Raw genomic sequence first — 20,472 nt, forward strand, 5'->3', positions numbered from 1 at the left:
TGAAGAGTCAACTCATGGGAAAAGACCCTAATGCTGGGAAAGATTGAGAGTGGGAGGAGAGACAGGTGACAGAGAATGAGATGGTTGGATGGCATCACTGACTCAATGGACATAAATTTGAGCAAACTCTGGGAGATGATGAGGGATAGTGAAGTCTGGCATTCTGCAGCCCAGAGTCAGATACAATTTTGAAACTGAAGAATGACGACAACAACTTTATTACATGGCATTTAGTTCATCTCTCTCTCTCTCTTTGTTTTTCATTATAGTGTATGCTGTGATGTTCATTTTTGCACATATACCTACTGTACTTGTCTGATTAGAAGATTTGAGCAAATTTCATGAAGTAGGACTTCTAATCCAATAATTCATAAGGTTGTTTGATTCTAAGCACCAGATTATTTTAGTAACTTCCTTTCCCTCTGGTTCACTGATGGTAAGAGAATATGGTCAGGTATCCCTGTGGGTCACTTTCTAGTACCAATGAACTGATATGGAATAATACCATTAAAAACCAGAATTCAGTTCAGTTCAGTTGTGTCCAACTCTTTGCGACTCCATAGACTTCAGCATGCCAGGCATCCCTGCTCATCATCAACTCCCAGAGTTTACTCAAACTCATCTCCATTAAGTCAGTGATGCCATCCAACCATCTCATCCTCTGTTGTCCCCTTCTTCTCTCGCCTTCAATCTTTCCCAGCATCAGGGTCTTTTCAAATGAGTCAGTTCTTTGCATCAGGTAGCCAAAGTATTGAGTTTCAATTTCAGCATCAGTCCTTCCAATCAAGATTCAGGACTGATTTTCTTTAGGATGGACTGATTGGATCTCCTTGCAGTCCAAGGGATTACATGGATTTTTATAGTGACTAATACTGTTTATTAATATTCCTTTTTTGTTTTTGTTTCAGATTTTGGTTATATAGAATGAAGATATATTAGAGCAGTTAAAAAGTATATCTTAAAGTAATTTAATAGCCGAAGTGCTAGCTGTGTTTGTCTTTCTTAAGTAACTACATTAGGACATGGGCTGTGAATATTAACAATCACAAACTTCAGGGTGATTTCTTCCAAATACCACTTTCAAACAGAGAAACTACAGACTCTGATATTGAACTTAATCAATGTTGATTGATGGTTCTTAGGCCAGGTAGGAAGCTGCAAACTGCAGGACAATTAAGGAGCACAGAATTGGGCTTTACACGTAGCATGTACCTAACTCACGCACAAAGGAACTAATCACTGTATCTTTCCTGACAAATCTATTGCATCATAGCTCAAGCTCAAGCTCAAGGCTGAAGGCAATGGTAATATCTTCAATATTTTAAAATATAATTCTAAAAAGATGAATATAATATAAAAATAGCAAGAAGAAAGAAAAGCACCACTGAATCTTGAATTCTCAGGTACACAAATGTCAAGAATTTCACATTTCTGGTGCTCAGGGTGACTGTAATTGGGGCCCTTTGAGCGCACACAATCATTTAGAGTTAAGTGCATATTCGGTAATATAAATTGTTACATATGGTCAAGGGGAGAAGAGTTATGGTTGCTTTGGGAAACAGAACTCTGAATTTCCTGATTTTTGTGTTGTGAAATCTCAGATATCAGGTTGCATTAGCATCATTTTCTACATTTAATAACAGATTGCTCCACTGTCACTTTTAAGAGAGAAAAGCTTCCCCCCTTTCTCCTAATATATTTAAAGTGATGAGATTTATTTTAAATTGAATTAACCAGAAAACACAGGTTCTTTATCAGATATAAGTGACAAGCAATAAGCCTGCATTCTGCCTCCAATTAAACAATTTAATTGAAATAGTTAGAATGTTCTTTAAATTTTTAAAATAGTAAATGTGTATTAACTGGGTTGACAGACATAACACCTATAAATTATCTTATTCCAAAAATATTTAAGCATATTATTTAAAAAAAATCTTTCACACAGAACCCTCTCCCCTTGTGGCCACCCACAGCACCAGACCCTGCAGTAAAAAGTAGGCATTGTCTGATTTCTCTGTATAAGGGAATCTACTATGGCAGTGATTGCATTTCAAATCATCACCATTGCCTTCTTTATTCTCAAGGCAGTATTTCTACATTGAGGCAATCGGGACTTAAAAAGGTTAAGTAAATCACTCATAATCAGAGAAAAAGCTGAGAAAGAATACAGTCAGGTCTGAGGGATACCCAAGTCTGTACACTTTCTATTATACCCTGTGGCTCCTGGCCTGTCTTGACCTAATTCAAGTATCTGTACCCACCTAAGGACAGATAATAATGGCACTAACAATGATCATCAGCAAAATAATATGCAAAATCCTTAGTAAAATCAACAATAGTGAACTGGACACAGATTCTGTATGCAGGAAGGTAGCAACTTGGGGGCTTTGTACACAGACTCAGTAGAGTTGGACTGAGGAAAGAACTGGTCTGTTTTGTATTGCAACAATGGATTGGCGTGGATGGATATAGCTTAAATCACTGAGGGCTTACTGCGTGCCAGGCACCATTCCAATCACTTTACAACATTAACTCATTGAATTCTCATGACAATGCTATGTGGCAGCGATTATAATCATCCCAATTTTACAGATTAGAATTCTGAAGCACAGAGAGGTTAGGTAACATGCCTAAGTTAACACAGCCATTAAGTGGTAGAAACAGGATGTGAACCATGCTGCTTGGTTTCAAAGTTGTGCTTGTTCTTAACCACTATGGAAAAAGACAAGAGTGTTGTGAAGTACAGTGAGAGGGCTGCACATAGAAAGGTGTGTGTTTTACTCTGTTGGTGCTTGGTCAGGCTTTTACACCACCCCACAAAGAAATATTGTACCATCTCAAGATGACATAAGATCTTGAAAAAATAAAAAGAAAGCCATTACAAGCTAATTTTGACCCTCATTCTTACCTATAAAGGTCAATTTTTAAAATATCAGGTGCTTAAAAAAAATTAAAGCATTTACAATGTTATCTTAGTTTCTAGGATTCAGCAAAATGATTCAGAGAGATATATATATGTAAATTATACAACGTATATAAAATTTTCACATTCTTTTCTACTATAGTTTATCATAAAATATTGAATATAGCTGCCTATGCTATACAGTAGGACCTTGCTATTTATCTATTTTATATATAGTAGTATATATAAATTCATAATTTATCCCTCCTCTTCCACTTTTTCCTTTGATAATCATAAATTTAAATAAATAAATAAATTTGTTTTCTATATCTGTGAATCTGTATCTGTTTTGTAAATAAGCTAATTTGTGTCATATTTTAGATTCCACATGAAAGTGATATCATAGGACACATGTCTTTCTCTGACTTACTTAACTTAGTATGATAATCTCTAGGTCTATCCATGTTGGTACAAATAGCACTAGTCGGTTCTTTTTTATGGCTGGGTAATATTCCATTGTATAGATGTACCATATCTTCTTTAACCATTCATCTGACAATAGACACTTAGGTTTTTCGCATGTTTTGGCTATTATAAATAGTGCTGCTATGAACATTGGGGTGCATGTATCTTTTCTTTTAGAGTTTTCTACAGATATATATCTGGGAAGGGAATTGCTGGATCATATGGTAGCTCTGTTTTCAGGTTTTTTTTTTTTTTTAAGGAATCTCCTACTGTTTTCCATAGAGGCTGCATTAATTTACATTTCCACCAATAGTGTAGGAAGGTTCCCATTTCTCTATACCTTCTCCAGCTAAAATATCTACTTTTAAGTCTTTCTGTTTTAAGTGATTCCATGAGCTATTCCCAAACTCCATTTAAAGAACACTTTTTAAAAAATTGAAGTATAGTTGCTGAATAACATTATATGTTACAAGTTACAACATAGTGATTTATAATTTTTAAAGGTTATACTCCATTTATAGTTATTATAAAATATGGACTATATTCCTTGTACAGTACAATATATTGGTGTAGCTTATTTTATACCTCACAGTTTGCACTTTTCACACCCCTCCACCTATATTGTCTCTGCCCCTTTCCTTTTCCCAGTGGCAATCACTTGTTTTAAAACACTTATTCTCTAACAACAGCTCATCTGTTTCTCTTACATGAGCAAACCTGACTATATATTCCCTTGTTCTGCCTTCCTAGAGACTGTGACTGTCTTATCAACATCTCCTTAAACCAACCTACTACATGTCTTCACTGGAATAGTATATTGTGCCTCAGCCTTCTCTTCTGTAGCTTTTAATGTCCCCTTTGATTTTTAGTTTCAACAATGAGACATATACCACAGAGATGTCCCTGAGTATTAGAAAAAGATAATGGCAAACTACACTAATGTCAAATTGTATCATGATCTTAGAACTAAAGAAGACTTTATTTTCCCTGTTGCATATACAAATCCACCAAATCCTAGAAAGCAGGAAGGGAGGAACAGAATTTCATTTTTTTTTTTAAATCTTAATTTTAAAAATCCTGAAGCAGCCTCAATCTCCTTTCTCCACCCTCCCCAATTTTCCAATTCATCACTTGAATTAACCTCCTAAGCACAGAAGCCATCAGATAGCTGAGGCCCTGTCTGGTCCATCAGCAGAGCCCAGCCACTCCACCGAGGCCGCACTGAGCCAGGGGCACAGGGCCCCGGCTGTGTGAGCTTTGATAAGCTGAGCGGAGCCTCCTGCAGACGCTGCAAAGCAATTAAAACCGCAAAAGGGCTTTTCTCCCTCCCTTTTCCTCTTTCTTCTCCCTCCAAAGTTGAATAAAAATGATTTGATATATTATTCTTTTCAGAGCCAACCACTCGAGGGAAAAAAAGAAAAGAAAGTAAAAAGAAAAAAAAGGGGGGGGGAAAGTCACTCTTGAGAACTCATTATTAGCATGAACTCCCAGCACTCTAGCAATCAGTACAGATCCACACAAGAGGGAAGGCAGTGGAATAAAAGGACAGACGGAGTTTTATCTCAAGTCATGCAGAAAAGAGGGAAGCATTCTCCTCAGGCTTGGAGCCCTGGAGGTGGTGGAGGCCGTGTTAGACCTTATGTCTTTGAAAGGCAAACCTCAAACCCTAAGAGTTAACTCAGATTTTGTGGAAGGAAGAAGCATCTATGTTCTCCATCAAGGAAAGGGGGGTGCCCTGAAGCCTGGCTGGGTGGAAGCTTCAGAGTGGGTCAGAGTCACAGAGGGCAAGTCAGATAACCGGGACACCCTTACAAGGAAAAGGAAAGAAGCTCTCGAGAGTGTAGCAGGGCCTCCAGGGAAGGCTGGGAACTACCAGACAAGAATGTCAAAAACACAAACAACAAACATAAATAATAAGAAAATAAAACATTAAAATTAAAGACAGTAATCAAAGCACACATTTAGAAGGTACTTCATAGATACATTTTGCATGAATGAATAGCTTTCTTGCTAAAATTTGCATATAGGAAAGTTAGATTTGTGCAGTCTCCATTGTGTGAAGATGAAGCAGAAATGCCTCAGATTCCAAAACTATTAGGGGTACCATAACAATCACTAAAACCATGAGCCGTATTTGAGGAGATGAAGAATGAAGGATGAAACTCCCCTGGCCTCTGAAAGGCAACGTGGAGGACAACCTTTAGACGCTCATCTTAACTCAGGGAGCACAAATCCTGATGAGCTGCTAACAATCTGAGCCACTCAGTCAGCTAGGGACTTAGATTCATAAATAAGATATAAAAGCAAATGACAATTGTCCTGTGACAACCGTGACACATTATGACATTGTGCCACAAAAAGGAATCTTTCCCCCCAAGCATTTCTTCTCCCCTGTCCTCAACTGCACTTTACCTCACTAATGCCGTCACTCCTCTGTACTTGAAGCAAATAAAAAATTAAAATTATATTGCTTTCTCTGGTCCAGTGGAATTGTGACACTTTGTGAAATAGTGATAAGAATGTATTCCTCAAGTAGCCCGGTTTGAAGTGTGAGGGCAGCATACTCTGTGGGCCAAGCATGAGGGAGAAACAGGGCATGTGAATGGCAAATGTTACTGGGGAGGCCTGATGCAGAAGGAAGCGGAGGTGTATAATCAGGGATACTTTCCCCTTACGGCAGAATAGAAGTTCTAGATGGCCAAGTTAGGGAGACATCCAGTGTCTCTTGGAGACTGATATTCTTCCTAGCTTCTTACCACATGCATTCAACCCATCATGCTGTTTCAGTGGCCTCTGCAGCCTGAATATTTGCTATATCAGTCATTAAAGAAGCACCTGGCCTGTGTCACGGCAACAGACATGGATACAACACCATAGCTTTCTTTAGGAACTTTTAGCTTAGTTGACAAACTAGTTATATAAATAAGAAATTTCAATAAACCAGTAGGGTGGAAGTTCACAGAGGTGGCATCTAAACCAAACCAGAAAACAGATAGGAAGACCAAAGAGACGGAGATCTTAAAGCTGAAGATACTGGAGTGGGTTGCCATTTTCTTCTCCAGGGGATCTTCCTGACCCAGGGATTGAACCCAGGTCTCCCGCATTGCAGGCAGACGCTTTAACCTCTGAGCCACCAGGGAGGCTGAAGATAATGAAAGGAAGGCTATTTCCTACTAGGGGAGCAGAAGGAATAAAAGCTCAATAGCATGCAGTTGTTGTGTTACACAACACAACTTCAGCCACAACTAATATGATTAGTGTAACATTTCAACAAGTGCAATACATAAGACTAGAGAGGTAAGTAGGGCCAGACTACTGAGTAAAAGCTCTGCACTTGGAGATGATCTTGACTTGCACACATCACTTCCATTCATTATCCCACTGTCCTGTGCTTAAAGGGCCATCTGTAGCTTAAAGAGGTGCTGGGAGATGGTACAGTTAAATAGTCAGTATTCCATGATCAAGGGAAAGATGTCTATTGAGAGCATAACTGGCAGCCTATAACATATTTACCCTGACTTTAGAGAGTTATTGGTGAATCTAAGCATGGAGATTTCTTAACTATATTTGAAACCCCAATAAAGCATTATAGAAATATAGAGAATGTACTATATCATATAATGGAATCAGGGAAACCAGCCAGCAGAATGAATAAGGTGCTGATGGAAATCTGACCAAGATGGCAAGCTTGTGACCTAGAGGTGAGATTAAGTTCATTTAATGGAAGAAAAAATAAAAGAATCATTTTTTGTATGCTTTGTTGACTAACATTTGGTCACACATGTCTCCATCATTTCAAATTATTTTTGCCAAATGAAACTCATTTTATCAGTGAGGGCTCCAGGCAAAGGCATGACTTACATAACGACCTAGACAAAAGATGGAGAGAATGGTTCTTGTTGAAGAATGAAACATTCCACTGCCTGTGCAGATAGATTTTAGTGAGAAAAGACTGGAGAGTGGTAGGTAGGTTACAGATTTGACAGCTTCTCTCAGGCTACGCTACTGATTTGGGACTTGATCTGGTAATGCAGAACCAATTGATAAGGGTAAACAAGGAAGTTGCATTCTCAACATTTTTGTTGTTGAAAGATCACCTAGCTGCAGAGCAGGAACTGGATCAGAGGTGAGCAGGGTAAAACTGGGAGCAAGGAGACTGTGCATGATGAGGATGATGACTGAAATCAGAGAGCCCGTGATACATTTCTCTCCCCAGGAGGAGAAACAGGCAGAATTACACCGAGAAGTAATTAACGGGGAAGGTAGAAAGCCAGACAGAGTTCACTGAAGAAAGCAGATATCCTATCCTTACTCAGGAGCCTGCAGAAGGAAGATTATCAGAATACTGCGTGAAGGGAGCAGTTGCGAAGGGGCAAGCCAAGGGTACTGTTTTAAAGACAGACTCTGTAGGGCCATCCATCAAAAGTAGCTCAGCCGCTCAGTCTCACTGCTAACAGGTGATGAAACCTGATCCATAAAACATTCCCAGGATGTCACTGAATTGAAACATTGGAGGGTTTTACTCACCCTGAATAAGAAATCACTTTCAGGGATTGAATTTTAACAGATTATCTTTTTCTGCTGCTTGTCTAACACGCACACATATACCCCTTTTTAAGTGTATGGTTGTATTAACTATAGGGCTTTCCTTGGGACTCAGATGGTAAAGAACCTGCCTGTAATGCGGGAAACCTGGGTTTCATCCCTGGGTTGGGAGGATCCCCTGGAGAAGGAAATGGCTACCCACTCCAGTATTTGTCCTGGAGAATTCCATAGACAGAGGAGACCGGTAGCCTAGACGAGATGGGAAAGGCAACAGACTTCTCATTGTACGTGCTGCTGTTATGATGGATTCAATCATTCATTTATACATTCATGTTCAGAATTCACAGAGTTCATTTAGGGAGGTTTAGATACTGTGGTGGAAACAAAAGGAGTAGGTGCTCGAGGATCTCTTCTCAAAGCTCATAGAGCTTAAAATCATCAAATCGCAAGTAAAATTCCACTCTTTAAATCATGTGTGAAATTTCACGACAGTATTCGGTTAAGTAGTGGACCAGCCTCTGAACCATGCCTATCATAATAGATTTCCTACCATCAGGGGGCTTATTAAGCGTTGTTTAGTTCTTGAATACAGCTAGCTTCTAAATTTTATCTGGTAAACTAATTTTTGTCATTTATAATTTTAAAAAAAATCAATCTCTCCTTCATATTGTAGCAATTCAAGATTTTTAAAACTTTCTAATCCCCCCCCCTCTAATTTCTAGGTGAAATAATCAATGATTATTTCAACATTTCCTCATATGTCATGAATTTCAGACATCCCAATCCCTTTTTACTTTTATCAACATGTATTCTACATTTGTTAATGTATCATTTAATTATGCAAAGAGAAACATATACATAAAACTGAGTCTAATACTTAAGCTGTGGTCAAAGTAACTGGAGTAGAGATATGCTTTTGCCTCTATAATTCAATAAATTTTACTTCAAGAAATTCTACTTATGGCAGTACGGCAAACCAGACACTGTGAGAGAAATGCCCCACCCCCACTACAATACAACTACATTCCAGATAAATGACAAGGTTACCTTTGTAGATGTGAGCTAAATGACCAGGTGGAAGTATAGAAAAAGAGCATCAGAATAAACCCAAAGAAATAGAAAAAAATAAATTTAGTAGAAAATTAATAAAACAAGAAATAATGGTAAAATAAAGACATCCAATAAAGGCAAAATACTACTAAGAAAAGACAAAAAAATAGACAAAACTTTGTAAAGAAACTGCTTTAGAAAAATAGAGAAAATAGACATACAAGAATTAAAATGATACAGAAGTATGTGAAAACCTTTATGCTCTTAAATTTAAGAAAGCTGAACACATCCTACACAAATACAATATATCAAAGCTGATTCAAGAAGAATTAGAGAGTTTCAAGAGTCCTATAGGCAATCACTAAAATATAGAGTGACCATTTAAAAATCTTTCCACAAAGAAAAGATTTAGTTTCACAGAAATTTCTATCAAACTTTCAAGAAAGAGGTCATTCAAACCTATTAAATACTCATTTTCTAGTGAATTTACATAAATATTTTTTCTAGTAAATAGAAAAAAAACACTTCTAATTTCATGTAGCTGGGATAACACTGATACCAAAAGCAAGCAAGGATTTTATTAGCAAGGAAATTATATAAACCAATTCCAATCATAACCTTAGATGCAAAACTCCTAAATGCAATACTAATAAAATACTAATTAAAAAATTCAAAGTGTGTGAAAAAAATAATAAAGTACAACCTAGTTGATTTCATCTCAGGTGTCAGAAAGTAATACATTGTTAGAGAACCTATAAACTTAATTTAATCCACTCACAGATAAAGGATAACAAATACATAATTATCTCAAAAAATATGGTAGATGATAAAATTAAGCATTCCAAAATAAAAAAATTTAGCAAGTGAGGAATAGAAGGCAATTAACTTTTTTTCAAAAGCATCTACCCCCTTTATTCTCACTCCCACCCAAAATGCCTAGTGGGCAGCTGCATCTGAAGAACAGGAGCTTATGAGAGAACAAAGCTGGAGATACTGCTTTGTATTCCTCTGGGTAGAAGTTATTTTTGACTATACAGAAACAAATGCATTTATTCCATCATATGCCCAATTTCATTCTGATTTCAACACCAGTTAAAATCTCTACATGTTACCCATACCTGGTGCTTCTAGCCTTTTCTCCCTCCAGGGTATTTATCCTAAACTTCCCCAATTCTAGAAAGCAAAAGTCAGGAAAAGACACACTTTGAGGGTACCTTCTGACCTCCTCACTGCCACAAACCTCCCCTGAGACAAGGGAATACAGAGTCTGGCTACTTGCTTGAAAGAAGAAATGGAGCAATAAGAACAAACTGGGAGAAAGAACAAAAATCTCAGAGAATTGGCCACATTAATAAATGAAGTTAGGTTCTTTAGGCAATGTGGAACAATTAAAAAGTTTCTATTTTGCTTTGTTTTGAACAAAGTGATAATGTTGAAGTGAAATTTGGAGAAAATTCCCTTAAAGGAATGGAGGAGGTAGAAACTAGAGGTGAGGAGATAACTGTATTATGATCAACAGGTAGAATATAAATCAGCATTTTCCAATCTTTTCCTACATTCTAGGCATTTTTGTCTCTAGTTGTTCACACTTTTGCAAGCTTTTGTCAGATTATTAAAAATAATACAATCAGTTTATGCTAATTCATTCCCTGCGATGGTTGATCTTATTTTTAAAATGTTATTCATTTATTTTTGGCTGTGCTGGGTTTTCATTGCTGCACACGAGCTCCCCGTAGTTGCTAAGAGCAGAACTACTCTCCACTTTCTGCGCTCAGGCTTCTCATTGTGGTGGCTTCTCTTGTCGTGGAGCACGGACTTGTGAGCTTTAGTCATTGTGATGCACGGGCATAGTTGCCTCATAGCATGTGGAATCTTCCCAGACCAGGGGCTGAACCTGTGTCCCCTGCATTGGCAGGTGGATTCTTAACCACTGGCTCATCAAGGAAGTCCTGGGATGGTTAATTTTATATGTCAACATGACTGGCCTTTAGGTATCTGGATTAGACATTATCTCTTGTTGACTGTGAGGGTAATTCCAGATAGTTAGCATTTGAATCAGTGAATTCAGCAGGGCAGATTACCGTTATCCTACTTGGGTTGGCACTATCCAATTCATTGAGTGCCTGAATAGAACAAAAGGCAGAAGTTTGTTTTTGCCTTACAATTTGAGCTGGGTCATCTCATCCAATCTTCTTCTGCTCTCAGACGGGGATCTGAACTATTGATGGGCTCCTCTGGATACCAGGTTTTAGGACTGAACTATAGAACTGGCCTTCCTGGGTCTCCATCTTTTAGGCCACAGATCATGAGACCTCTCAGCTTCCATGATTATATGAGTTGATTCCTCATAATAAATGTTAAGTAAATAGATATGCAGACAAACAAGTATTGGTTCACTTTCTCTGCAGAACCCTGATAGGACACACTTGCCAACTCTATGAAAATGCAGTTTATGTGATACTGATGAGGAAGGTACAGGCACTGCTTGGGATGGGAATGTGAGAGCTACAGGGTAGCAATGAGCAAAGAATTGAAAAGAGCTTATATAAATTAGAATTTAGCAATACATCTAGAGGGGCTTCCTTGGTGGCTCAGATGGTAAAGAATTCACCTGCAATGCAGGAGACCCAGGTTAGATCCCTGGGTTAAGAAGATCCTCTGGAGAAGGGAATGGCTACCCACTCCAGTATTCTTGCCTGGAGAATCCCATGGACAGAGCGGCCTGGTGGGCTACAGCCTATGGAGTAGCAAAGAGGTGGACACAACTGAGCGACCAACATACAAATACACAATGCATCTCGAATATCAAAATTTAACCTCTGCCTTAAAATTTTTGTTCCATTTTTCTGTAAAGTGTTTCCAATGCTAATTTTTTATGTATCAGAAACCTCCTCACCTACCACAAAATCCAAATAATCATTTTATCTTTTACCTTTTTTTTTTTTTTGACAAGTGGTTGGTCTTATTGTGAAAAACAAAGTTGAAAAAAGAGAATAAAAGCAATGCTTTGTGTAACTGTCTGCAATTATTAATGTCTTTCAACTTTACATATAACAGCCTTGGAATGAAGTCCCATACTGAAGGAAAACAAGACAGTTTCAAAATCCCCCATCATTGTCGATGGCATATCTATCCTCCAGATTCCACCAGTTCAAAATTCTATACTTGAATTCTTTTCTTTCCTACGAGCACCATATTAAATCAGCAAACTAACCCTTCTTGGTCTTTCCCACATTTCAGTGACTTGCCCATTCTTTTCATTTCCACGTTTCTTATTTCACGTTTAGAGTCCTGCACACAGTCCCCAGTCAGTTCTCCCTGGGTTCGTTCTCCATCCCACCCATGACAACAGACAGCCAACCGGATTACATTGCTCAATTTGTTTTTCCAAAAACCAATCTATGGACTCAGATCCAAAACTTTCTGGTTAAACGACTCTTTCTTTATCGATCCAAAATCACCGCTGTCTTATTCCTCAAAAGAGTCCTTTCCTTTCACGAAAAGAGATCCAATCTGCTTGGTGCTCTTCACTTGTTAACTCACACATCTGTGTCTTCTTCCTTCATAACAGCACCTTCTCTACTTTCTGCCAATATGTTGTTATCTTCCTTCAAAACCCATCTCCAGGGAGACTTTCCTGCTTCTTTTTGTGTCAGCTCTTACAATCCACATCCGTGTATGTGTGTGTGTAAACACACAGATGCACACATATACTATTAGTCACATGTTGTATTATGATTTCCCTCTAGCTGATTCACTCAGATCTCTTCAAATCTTAACAAAATATTTTGTTAATGTTTTTATTAACAGTTTCACTCGATACAGTTTCAAAGCTGAGATGGACAGTTATCATAATAGATGGCAGACTCATGATTGAATACCATTTCAACAGGATTAGACAATGGTGAGGTTTTCAAAAGATGAAATTATGTAAACAGACGGAAGTGCTGCCTGTGGGGAGCGCTGGGAAGAGCCCCGGTGTTGTCATTAAACAGTGTGCAAGCTTGGCAGGTTTATTCACTACTGAACTTTGACTTTTTCTACTTGGAAAACAGATTGCACCATGTGGTCCCTAGCAGTCTTCCCACAGTCCCCTGGTCTTTCTTTCTTTTTTCTTTTTTTTATGGTAGCATAGTTAACTTAAAAAATTTCAGGTATGCAGTCTTCCCACAGTCCCCTGGTCTTTCTTTCTTTTTTCTTTTTTTTATGGTAGCATAGTTAACTTAAAAAATTTCAGGTATACAGCAAAGTGATTCAGTTATATATATACAAATATATATACACATACATATATACATGTTTTTTTCCAGATACTACTCTATATAAAATAAACAAGGATCTGCTGTATAGTACAGGGAACTATATTCAGTATTTTGTAACATAATGGGAAAGAACCTAGTGTTCTTTTCAGCTCTATTCTTCTGTGTTAAAGGTGGCAGACGTGTTTTCAGTGATGGTTTTTACAGGAAAATTTTTGGCTCCCTATAGAATCGCCACTCTCATCCCTGGGATTGTGAATATATTACCTTACATGGCAAGGGGGACTTCAAAACTGTAATTAACATTACAAATGAATAGGCCCTGAAATAGGGTGATTATCCTAGATTACTGTGTTGGGTCCAAGGTAGTCACATGAACCCTTAAGAGCAGGAAATGAGGTCAGAGAGATCAGTAGCATTGTTGGCTTGAAGATGAAGAGGGCCACCTGGAGAGCGTAGTAGGAAATGGATCCTTCCACAGCCAGTGAAGCTGGAAGAAGTCCATGAGCCCCGGATGAGAACCACAGCACAGCAAATACCTTGATTCTATCTGAGTAGGACTCGAAGCAGAGACTGTTGTCAGGCTGTGCTGAATTTCTTACCTACAGGACTGTGAGATAGTAAATTTGCATAGTTTTAAGCTGCTAGGTTTGTTATAGTAGCTATGGAAAAATAATGCACTAAGAGCAGGGTACTGCGTTTCTTGTTTTTCTAAACCATACTGTAACACAGAGTAATCCTAAAATGTCCAGAGGGTAACTGGATGTAAAAAACTGGAGCTCATAAGAGAAAACAAAGCTGGAGGTACTACCTTAAGTCATCTAGACAAATGCAATTGTTGACTCTACAAAAATGGATGCACGTACTAAAACATCTGTGTAAAGCTGGGAGAGTAGAAGCATTTATGCCTAAGTCTTTAGAATTGGCCACAATTTAGTGATGAGAAAATGAAGGAGACAGAATTAAGGAGACAGAGAAGAAATGATCAGATATTAAGTTGATAAAAGTTCATGTATATATACACACATGTATACACACACAGACACATGTGTATTTATATATAAACACACACATAAACACAAAACAAAGATGGTGAATTATTAGAAAGAAATTATGTCACACCAGATGCCCCCCATCAATTCAGGAAGGAGGAAAATGAATATGTTGAAAGTGCTGCTTATTGGAACATTGACATGGAAGTTCCACAGCAGTCTTTACAAGAAGATTCTAGGACATCTATTCAGTTCAGTTCAATCATGTCTGACTCTTTGTAACCCCGTGGGCTGTAGCATGCCAGGCTTCCCTGTCCATCACCAGCTCCCACAGCTTGCTCAACCTCATGTCCATTGAGTTGGTGAGGCCATCAAACCATCTCATCCTGTGTTGTCCCCTTCTTTTCCTGCCTTCAATCTTTCCCAGCCTCAGGGTCTTTTCCAATGAGTCGGTTCTTCATATCAGGTGGCCAGAGTACTGGAGCTTCAGCATCAGTCCTTCCAGTGAAAATTCAGGACTGCTTTCCTTTAGGACTGACTGGTGTGCTCTCCTTGCAGTCCAAGGGACTCTCAAGAGTCTTCTCCAACACGACAGTTCAAAAGCATCAATTCTTTGGTGCTCAGCTTTCTCTATGGTCCACCTCTCACACCCATACATGACTAATGGAACATCTATTAGAGCTATCTATTAGGACATCTATTAGAGATAATGTAATGTTGCCTCATTGACAGCAGGGCCAGAATGATTTGAGCCAGGAGTATAATGGTGTTTGCATCTCCTTCCAGGGTACACTGTGATTTAGAACCAGGAGAGTACCTGTGACAGACGATTGTGTTCCTAACTTGGGCAATGATACACTTTGTACAGCAGAAGATTAATGAAGGAACATTCAAGCCAGAACAGTAGGGAGAACAAATTTTGGAGAGCTCTTATTACAACAAGGAGCAGGCTGTGTGCCAGGTTGAAGTAATTGAGATCCCTTCAGGAGGGGTGACAAGGCTTTGTGGTGCTGGAGAATAAAAGAAGTGACAAGCAGCCTTTCTTTCCAACTGCAGCACTTTTTCCACATAGATCATCATATTCAACCTTGTCAACTTTAAAGTAGGTACTATTTATGCTCATTTTCCAGATACAAAAATAGAAACTCAAAAGTTGATATTGTTTAATCAAGATCCCAGAGCAGATCAGAAACAGAACTTGGGTTTGCAGCCTTTACATCTGCCCCTAAGACTGCAGGAGGCTAAGTGTCTGGAAAGCAGTGTAGCAGGAACCGGATCTCTGATGGCCATGCCTATGCCCTTTTGACATCACGCCATCTTTCAAAACCACATTCTTAATAGTGCAGGGGACTCTACTCAGTGCAGGGGCCTATATGGGAAAAGAATCTGAAAGAGAGTGGACACATGCATATGTATAATTGATTCAGTTTGGTGTACACCTGAAACTAACACGATATTGTAAATCAATTACACCCTAATAAAAATTAAACAAAAAACTACACTCTTAATTATATCTGAGTTCCTTAATAAGCATTCTTATATGTATTGCTCATTTTAGTCTCACAGCACACCTGTGGGGGTGAAGAGTTTTATTCCCATTATGTAAATAAGGAAACTGAGGCTGAGATAATGTAACAGACCTAGCTAAATAAGAGTTAGTGAAGAAGAGTTAGCACTCTTAGAGTAGCTTTAACCTTACTACCAGGGTTGTTTTTTTTTTTTTTTTTTTTCACCACTAGATACCAGACACCTACATTCTTTGCATCTTTCTCTCTCAACTGTTTCAGCCTCTCTTTCTGTCCTGGTTTAAGTACCTCAAATTCTAGCACCCTGTGTCCATTTCCTGCTTTGCTCAGTCAGAGGCAATGCAAGTGACCCAGCCATCGCCTGGGAGGAGTACCTGAGTTCAGAAACTACTAAGCCCTCTTAGAGATGTCTTCTGTGGGACAGGAGGGGGCATTGGGGTATGACCTTCCTCACACTATTTTAAATCATACGGAACCCATAAAGCACAATGAGGGTGCTTCCAGAAGACTGGCACCTTCTATAAAAGAGCTGGCTCAGTTAATTTGTCTGTGAAATGGTAGAACATGAACCTGTTAGATAAGGAAAAGAAGAAATAACAGATGTCTTAGAGAAGAAAATGGAATAGGGAAATGGAGAGGGAACAACAACAGAAATTCAGAGGAAAAGATAGGACTAGGACTGTGTCACAAGGAAATAAATTCTATGAAAACTGCTAGATAACAACAACAGTAACATCCCTTTAAAATGCAGCCGACAGAGACTGTATTATATCTCTTTCTTTCTTCTACTTCCTCATTTCATTTATCAGAGAATTTTCTAGCTAAATTGCAACTAAAAAGTTAAATAAGGCAACATTTATTTTTTCTACCTGACCTTAGGATATCCCTTTATAGCCAGGTTTCCACCCAATAGGTAACTGTGTGCATTTATTATTTATTTTAGTTCTTTTCCTGATCTATCTTACTCCCTCCATTAAGAATCAGATGAAATGAGAATAGGGGAAGAGGAGACCCATGGAAGGTTAGTTGGTACCTTTAGCCACTATATTAATGAGGCCAGGAGATGCCACAGCACAACCTGGGGAACAAAATGCCTCAATAATTTCCACCACAAGGGTGGCCATTTCTAGGCTTTGAAAAATACGTGAATCAGAGGCAGCATCTAACACTCCACTGGATTTCAGTAACTTTAATTTAGGTAATGAGCAAATAATTTTATGCATTTCTCTTTGTATCTAGGCAGTGACCAGCTTTAAAACAGGAGTAATTTTTCCCTCAAATACACTTGAAGATAATTTGTTTTCCCAGACCTCTCAGAACCCCTGCAGAAAACAGGATTTTGTATCTTCTGTAGTAGGAGACTCGATTGTGAGACGGAGGCTCCCTCTACTGGCTATAGTGTTAGTTGCAGACATAAATTTTAATGTGCTTTGAGTTGCTCATGCCTTGTGACTAGTGTTTGATTACGGCTAATGTACTGAGCACCAAGGATAATATCTAATTAACATGCACACACACTATTCTTCTCTGAAATACTAGAATGCAACAATATATTATGAATAATTTAGCATTTATTCTCTAACTTCTTTGTACTTGTTCACTGTCACTATCTAGGATTTTTCCCTTCTTATTTCTATAACTAGACTTCACATTTAAGAATTGGGTTTGCACGTCATACTGACCTCAGGTCAAATGAAATTTCCATTTATGTAATTGGAAGCACGGTTTTCCTATTTACTATAAATATTAGCTTGTGCAAGTCTATTAACTTCTCAGAGCCTTGGTTTCTTGACTGTGGGAAATAAAGTAACAGGCTTTCCTAGGCTTTTAAGAATTAAAGAAAATACATGTCGATATATACATAACTTTTGCTGACATGGTAGAAAAGTATTCTCTAAGCAGTTGATACATGTTAATTTCATTTTCATTCCCTAACCTCCTCATAAGGCCAGGCCAATGGATTTAACTAGAAACATGTGACTTGTAGTAACTAAAACACATTGCATTTCTCTTAATTTTGAAAAATTATGCTGAAATGAACAATCTATCTGCTATCTTTTCTGATCAGGCAGTATATTAGAGGCCAAGGCTATGAAAAGGACTGAAATAATAATACAAGGTCCTTCTCTCATCCCCCCCTTACCACCCCTATCCCAGATCACATGGAGGAGAGAAAGCTCTAGTCCCTGTCTCTGTCTTGGTTCCTGCTTTGAGGCATCGCTGGTGCTGCTCATTGTAACTGCCCGATGGATGCTGATTGCACTAATCTTTAGCTGTCTGTCTTGGCCTCTACATTCCCCTTTGTGGAGTATAAAATATACTTCCCATCCAGGACAGCCTCCCATTCAGCACATACTTATTTTTCTCCTCCACATCTCTTTTCCCCCGCTCCCTTCTCTCAGTGCTTTGAAGATGCTGTGATGGTGCTGCTCTCTCGTTCTCTCCCTTTCATGTTGGGAGTTCAATAGCTCCTCTATTGTTAATCCATATATTCTATTGTTAATGTTTCTCCCTTCTGGACCACCTTATTCCTCAGCAAAGACTACTACCTCCTAATACAGAGAAATAAATATGTGAGATTCAGATTCACTTGAACCTAGAGAACACAGTTCATGCTCTTAATCTGCCTTGAACAATGAGCACCAAGTACACTATATCTGTAGGAAATGAAGAAGAAATCTCTGGATTAGTCTGTTGCTACTGGAATCCCGGAGTTTGTAAAATCTGGAGCAATCAAAAGCATGATATGCAAGTCTGACACACATTCCATTCCTAGTAGCTTTAAGTTCTACCATAAACTGCACTTTAGAAAAGCACATGTAACAAGGTGCTGTAAAAACAAAACAAACTGAGAAAAATTCAATGAAAATTAAATAAAATGCAGACTCTGTCATACATCAGAACATCTCTTCATCCATAACAGCCTTTAACAAAACAAATACGTTTCTGCTATGGACTGAATGCTTTTACCCCTCCAAGATTCATGAAATGTTGACTCTAGAACAACAACAACAAAATTCATGTACCATTGACTCTTGAATTGTGTGGGTTCAATTTTATGTGGATTTTTTTTTGAAAGTAAATTTACAGTGATAAACAGTTTGCAGTTGGTTGACTCCACGATTGCAGAATTAAGGATACAGAAGGTTAACTATAAGTTATATGCAGGTTTTCAACTGGGCCAGAGGGTCAGTGCCCCTATTCCCTGCATTGTTGAAGGTTCAACTTTATTGAAATCCTAACCCCCAACGTGATGGCCTTAGGAGGTGGGGTCTTCAGGAGGTGACTAGGTCAGAGTGGCACTCTCATGAATGCAATCAGTGCCCTTACAAAAGAGACCGGGAGAGGTCTCTTTCAACATGTAAGGACATCTCAAGAAGACCGCTGTATGAACCAGGAGCTGAGCTCTCACCAGATAATGAATTTTCCAGGGCCTTGATCTTGGACTTCCCAGCCTCCAGAACTATGATCAATAAGTATATGGTGTTAAAGCCACCTAGCCTATAATATTCTGTTATAGCAGCCTGAATGGACTAAGTTTCTTTTTCTAGAGCTTTAAGCATGACAATGTGAATTATGACTCTCTAGGAGAAGGAAAAATATATAACAGTTATTAATTTAATAAATCATGGAAACATTTTTATTTTACAGTTCATCTAGGAAATGGCAACCCACTCAAGTATTCTTGTCTGGAGAATTACATGAACAGAGGAGCATGGCAGGCTATAGTCCATGGTGTTGCAAAGAGTTGGATACATCTGAGTGATTAACACAGACTCCCTTGAGTTGAATTTTCTTCTTTGAAAACATAAATCTCTCTAGAAATTACATTTTAAATGTTGTCTTGCAGACTGGACCATAAACTCCATGAAAGCAAGGATGGTCTTAGCCTTGATCTCGGAGGCATCCCTTGTATTTATTGCAATGCCTAATACACAGCAGGAGCATTAACCATGTGTGCTGAATTCAATTCAACTAAATTGAGCATTTTTCCATAAAATATTTTTTTAAATCCAGGTACATCTGAAAGATTGTTATTAAAAGCAAGATTCTGAAGTGAATCAGTAGAAGTAGGGCTTTAAGAATATTTAACTCTATAAAAGTTACTAAGGTTTGGTTTAAAAATGGTTGGCAGGGGAGTCTGGGGTAGAGGGGTGGGATTCACTACCATAACGATTTTCTGCCATTCCCTCTCTACTGTCTTTTTCTCCCCTTGCAGCTCTTTGAGTTTTTATATTTGTTTTTCTTAGTCATAGGTAATAACTAAAAGAGAACAATTGAGTCAGACATTCTCTGCCACAGTTAGAATTTCAGCACAGACATGCTTTATATATGAATCCCGGTAAAGAGGAAAACACTTTAAACCCACAGTCACTCTTAATATCCATCTAAGTCTTCACCTAGCTGTACTTCCGTAGATTGACTATGTGTCAGTTCTGATGTATCCACCTAGTAACCTTGCTTGGCTGGAGACTATTATATTTTCTGATATTTTATCACTGCACTGAAGTCACAAAGTATCTTCCTCACTTTCTCCTCACTTTAACAAGGATGAGATTTGGAACTAGGAAAATCAGGGTGGGGGCCAGTCACCCCACAAGAATATCTGCCATGAGAAATTGTGAATTAAAGATCTAGGTAGGATGAGGGACCCTGCTAACATAGAAAAGCCACAAGCCCAAAGCTAATCTAAGAGCCTTGCCAAGACACATGCTTAGCACTAATAAGGCAGG

Source organism: Bubalus bubalis, chromosome 1 (genome assembly GCF_019923935.1).
Source record: "Bubalus bubalis isolate 160015118507 breed Murrah chromosome 1, NDDB_SH_1, whole genome shotgun sequence".
Classification (NCBI taxonomy): domain Eukaryota; kingdom Metazoa; phylum Chordata; class Mammalia; order Artiodactyla; family Bovidae; genus Bubalus; species Bubalus bubalis.